Here is a 6,000-nt window from a genome sequence, read left to right on the forward strand (position 1 = left end):
CCCAAAAATGTGTCTTTAAAAGGATCCAGAGTCACTTCTTCAAAAAATTGGTAGTTACGCTAAAGCCAAATTTTATGGCTATAAAACTGTTAAATTGGGATTAATCGCTATCCATCTGTTAAAGAGGACACGTGTGATCATTATTTGGTTTTATAACCATAAAAATTGGTCTAATTGATCCCATAGGTGGGCCCAAAGTGAGGTATTTTTTCAAGTCACATTTATGGTATATGTTAATCATTTATTAAGAAATTAAATGTGTTTTTCTTTAAGGATATTTATTGGGCTTTCAAATAACACCAATATTGTTGGGGCACCATGATTGTGTCAGAAGAAAATCGTTAAAGTTCGCGTCGCGGAAGGTGCGGTTTATTTGATGTTTAGTATAGTTGACAACAAACACTACATAATATATGTATCTTATCCACTTGTACCTGTGTCAGCTAAAATCTCTAAATCTTCTCTTAAAATGTCTCACACAAAATAAATATTTCTTAGAGAAAAATATCTGAACACTATCTTATTATAGCGACTTTATTAAAAGTACATTCTGCCTTGACCTTTGTCACAGCGGAAAAGTTTAATCAGGAAACCATAAGAAGCTGAAGCCGAAATCAGAAGTTTCCAATATTTATAGCTTCAAAGCCAATACTTGGCTATATTCAATATTATTCTTTCGTAACCTAACTCCACAAACTTTTCCACAGCCCAATACCCGTGATCCCTTTTCCTGTTTTACGTTGACTTGAAAATTCATGGGTACAAAAACGTTGCTAAACATGTTATTGATAAAACAGACAACGCACGCTCGCAATCAAATTACCGAACGTTTTATGAACCTGCGGCGCCTTGACTTGCACGTATTTTTGGCTGAACAAACTTCTCAAGGCATAACTCCATGCTAAAACCGAGAAAATGGTAGCAACATTTTAACAAGAGAAAAAGATAAGGTATGACTTGTGGTATATGAAGGCAAGTCACTCACTGTGGCATCTTAGATGTGCTCTTTTGTAACAAAAGTGTATAAATATTGTAAGTATATCAAAATGAATGGATGAACGTCACCTGCTCTTCAACTTACTGAGGTAATATTTAGTGGATTCCAAGACGGCTAAAAAGGCCAAATTTGACAGTTAAGTACCTACCTATTGAAAAAATTGGTTTTCAGGGAAATATTGCCAAGCATATTAGGGCAATTTTTCAAAAAATTTGAAAGTGTCTCGGAATTTATAGGCAACCAAATTTTTTATACAATTTTATTCTAAAGTCAAAAGTGTAAGTATTTGTTGCAAATAAAATTTAATGCTCTTTTTAAGGAGTACTTAGGTCAACTTTTCACGTCGTGTAAGTAAAGTTGCTAACTTCTGGCTCTACATTGTCGCGCGACCCGAGCACACGGGTCAAGTATCAAAGTTACCGTCCCGCCGGTGCATGAGTATTTTATAACACACATTGAATCCGAGCTGCTCCCTAGCTGCAATCGATGGCATGCATTCCAGCTTTTGAAACTGAATACTGCCTTTAAACCAGTTTTGCTGAACACCATGAATTATTACCGAAATTAGAACCTAAATAATGTTATTGACGTTATCAGAATCCACACAGACGAAGCTACCAGTACCCAGTTTGATATTAAAAACAGTTATTTGAGAAAGGCCCATCTCTTATACATTATTTTATTACGGCGCACGTAAGACTTTGAACTTTTACGCCACCACAAAAAGCAAATTAGGTAATGTACAGAGCATCGCGGTGGCCAGGCCAATTCTCGAGCTGTAGCGGTGATATTTTGAAATCTAACGACTGTTTGAACTGTTGTTTGACTCGTACTTTGGTGCATTTACCAATAGGTATTTTGGTGCTTCTCGGTTTGGTAGAAAGTAAACTTTTGAATTACTTTACATTTTAAGGCGTTCTTCTAAAATTAAACTATTACTCACATAAAATCTTAATCGGTTCCTTTACCTACTACAAGTCAATATGATCGAAGTACAGGTAAAGTTCTGACTCTGGTATTTTTTGTGGACTCATCATCATATAAACTATAAACTCTATGCTATAATAATTAAGCACCAAATTAAACAAATATTAAGTCGATCAAATCTATCTTATTCCAGTTACCCTGTTTATTTGTACAGTCATTAACAACAAATGAATATGACATTAGTTGAAGAGCTTTACAAGTCGTTTGCGTACGAATCTAAATAATAAATGAGTCATTCAAATTCAAAGGGAGCAAGCTAAGTTTCTGCTTTCAGTGTTACGTTTTGACAAAGGGTACTCCTGAATGAGGGGGATGATGTTCGGTATTGAGATTTAGTTTAAATTTTCATCGCTCTGTCTGTATTTAAGCATCGGTAATAACTAGGTAAGTACTACAGTTTTGTATTTGTTTAGGCTTCTGTTTTATCGTCATTTGTTTTTAAATATTTTATTGTACAGTAACTATGGTACCTACTTACAAGATTAGCTTATTTTCAGTCATTAATGTCCGTTTTCACCATCAATTTCTAATTTTTAAAAGACCCCTATGGTAACACATAACAGGAATTTTGTTTTCATAGGGGTCACTTAAAAATTAGGGATTGATGGTGAAAACTAGCATTAGTCTGGGTGTGCGGTGTGTAGATAAATCACCTAAAGGAAGAATATAAGTATTAGATCGGCACTAAAAACTAAGGATAAAATGCCAGTCTCACAATCCCAACTAATATTATAAATGCGAAAGTAACTCTGTCTGTCTGTCTGTCTGTCTGTCTGTCTGTCTGTTACGCTTTCCCGCTTAAACCTCGCAACCGATTTTGATTAAATTTGGCATAGAGATAGTTTGAGTCCCGGGAAAGAACATAGGATAGTTTTTATCCCGGTTTTTGAAACAGGGACGCGCGCGATAAAGTTTTTCTGTGACAGACAAAATTCCACGCGGGCAAAGCCGCGGGCGGAAAGCTAGTATTTTATAATAGTTACTGTAACTTATGAATTTCCTTTGTTCGCGTGTCAATCGATTGCGTTTCCCGATCGATACAGACAGCGTGCATAAATCATAATCGAGCTATTTCCGCGCCTGAAAACTGTATGTTCAAAAGTGCCGCAAATCACGCCACCGTGTCTAGGGCATGAATCCCTAATACGTTACACGTATGTATATCAAGCTGTACGATAATCTCTCTAAAATAAGCCTTATTTTCATTACTGCAAGGAACAAATAGAGCGACAGTGTAAAAAAAATTGTCGACGATCGATAAAATATGTCGAAGTAGCGTCATCGAAAACAGGGATTTAATAGAAACAAGAAACCGTACAATATTAAGAGATTCGTACAATATTCGTTGGAATACAAATACAAATAATATAAAACATATTTACCTATGTAAATATGTTTTATATTATTTGTTTATCCCATGCTTTCCCTACAATGAATTTAGGTAGGAGATTGCCAAAAAATAGGACAAAAAAATAATTTAAAGGTCAAACAGACTTCGAGCTTTTTTCCCGGAATCCACCCGAGCCCCTTTTTCGGCAACACGTTAAAACTGCATTTGCCCCGCTGTCCCATTTTAAACAATTCTGTATAAATTAGCTGACAAATTAGGGGTCCGTCCCGCGGGCCTTGTGCGCGCCTTCAGGGGTCAAGACGGGTTGAAATATTTTGCAATTACTTCCACTGTGTAATTTTTAAGAGAAAAAAAGAAAGTAATTACGTATTTTCAAAATGAGTTTGGTTACTACATTATTTAAAACGAAGATGGATGTTTTTATTTTAATTTGTAAAAATATAATCTCTTATCATGATTTTTTGTGTGTGGTAAGTAAATATGGTAGGTACCCCAACTGTTTCATTTACAATATTTATGTAGTAATACTTTGATAGTGAATAAATCCACAAAATGTGTGGGCTGTTTCGACAAAAGGCAGAATATAAATGTAATATGTATATATACATTATTATCTACTCGTCCTTACATTGAAAACTTATTTCTCAACGCTCCTCGACATAATGGCACCCATTATTTACGCTGAAGACGAATGTACAATACACTCAGATTCCGATTTATATATTTGCTTACACGCACAACGTACAAAAGTGTTTTTCCCAAACTAAAAATAGAGCATGAAGCATTTAACATCCAGACAGCGAGAATTTACGTAATCAGTGTTGTTTTATGTTTTGTTTTAAGTGATAAATTACAAAATATTCAAAAGTTAATGACAGGATAAGAACTTTTTTCTATCTTAGAATATTGATAAGTATTTTGGGCTATTAGTAATAATTACTAATTCCAACTTCACAATACCCAAATGGAATTCATCCCTAATAAAAGATGTGTGCTTGTAGTCCCAAAATATGGTACTAAGCGTTTCGACGATTCGTTTATAATGCGAACAGCTAGGGACTGGAATTCGCTGCCTGCTGCTGTCTTTCCTGAACACTATAATCCGGGCGTTTTCAAGGCGAGAGTGAATAGGCACTTACAGGGCTGTACCATCCTAGACTGCATCTCACTTAACACCAGGTGCGATTGCGGTCAAATACCTGCCTTGGCTAGCATAAAAAAAAATGATTCTAATGTGTAATTTTGTTTATGTCCAAGTACCTTCTAACTCTCGTAATCACCACGCAGACATTAGCCTCTTACGAGACGCCGGAAATTGGCTTTGCTTTCATAAACGGCTGTAAGTTTTACAAAATTTCATATCCACGCTACGTAAAAACGCCATTCCCTTGCTTGCACGGGAATTTAATATAAAAGCAGCATTGTGAAAGAAAGCCAGCATCAGATAACGAAGATCTTTCATCCTGGGGCATGTCGTTAGGGCTGCGCACTTCCTTTGCGGATAATCATCTTATTGTACTAGCGATCCGACCTGGCTTTGCACGCCCAATAGGCGCACAAAAATAATGACGAAAACCTTAAGTTATTAAAAACTTAAGGAAAATTAATATAAGTATATAGTGAATAATTCAATTGCTGTTAATTATAAGAAATATCAAAATAAATAGATCAATTTTAAATAAAACTACTACTACTTATTGTTATGAGGAAACGAGAATGCCATGATCACATGAAATTACTTCAAAATTAAGGAGGAAACTAATAAATCTGGAAGCTTACTTGTAAAATTTAAAGGTAATAAATAGGTAAATACAATTTTCTATAATATAATCAATTATTATTTGAAAATGCCATATTTATAATAGGTATTAGCTGCTTAAACGATACCTTACGTTTACAATTTTTTGAATCCTATTTTAAAAGTCAAACATTTGTAAAAAGCTTTTTCTTCAATGATACCTAATTTGGTTTTATGTTATTATTCATTCATCTCACTTTTCAGAAAAATGGTCAGTTGGTTATATGTCATAACAAAGCTTCATTTAAGCTAAAATAATCATAAAATATTTGAACCACACCACAATCTAAATCAAATTCTTTTACCAATAACTGTCTAAAATATGACTTCTAATTACGCGCATATCTACCCCATCTAACACCTTAAAACATAAAAACTAGCAAGAACACAAATAAAGAAAAACAACCTAATCTAACGCCATAATTAAACCGTCATATTAACGCTTCAACTTGCATTCATTTACATCCATTAAAACTCTCATTTGTTTACCCACAATAAAAGACGTTGGAGCATTTAAAAAACAAAGTTCCAAATTCAAACTCACCTCCAACTCCAACCGGCCAATCACTAAACAGTTCACTCAATCATCCGAAACTTCACTTCGAATTTCGAACACGCGCGGGGGACGTGCGGCGAAATCGCCCACCCCTGGCAGAGTCCGGAGGCCTACTGCAGAATGAGGATCCGAGTAGCATCCCGCATGATTCGGCGCGCAGGCGCCGTGGAGGATGAGACGTCAGCTGACGGGCGGCACCTAACCAAAGGTCAGTGTGTCAGTTGAGCCTTCTTTAATCGCAAAGTGCAGGTAGGACGACGACCCCCACTATTAGCATTCGCGTGCGACTTCCAAGTTCACTTGGATACCAA

The 6,000-nt window shown here is 35.7% G+C and overlaps 1 protein-coding gene across 1 annotated transcript in view; it reads right to left on the reverse strand.

Moving 5' to 3' along the window:
- Positions 1–5,789, reverse strand: part of LOC114360101 (protein O-mannosyl-transferase TMTC1) — a 194,570-nt gene extending 188,781 nt beyond the window's left edge. Inside the window, exon 1 of the mRNA XM_028314666.1 lies at positions 5,678–5,789. The gene's annotated coding sequence lies outside the window, so the exon portion shown is untranslated. The remainder of the gene's footprint in view (positions 1–5,677) is intronic.
- Positions 5,790–6,000: the final 211 nt, after the last annotated feature.

This window comes from Ostrinia furnacalis, unplaced genomic scaffold (assembly GCF_004193835.3).
Source record: "Ostrinia furnacalis isolate ACB-3 unplaced genomic scaffold, ASM419383v2 OfSCF4889, whole genome shotgun sequence".
Classification (NCBI taxonomy): domain Eukaryota; kingdom Metazoa; phylum Arthropoda; class Insecta; order Lepidoptera; family Crambidae; genus Ostrinia; species Ostrinia furnacalis.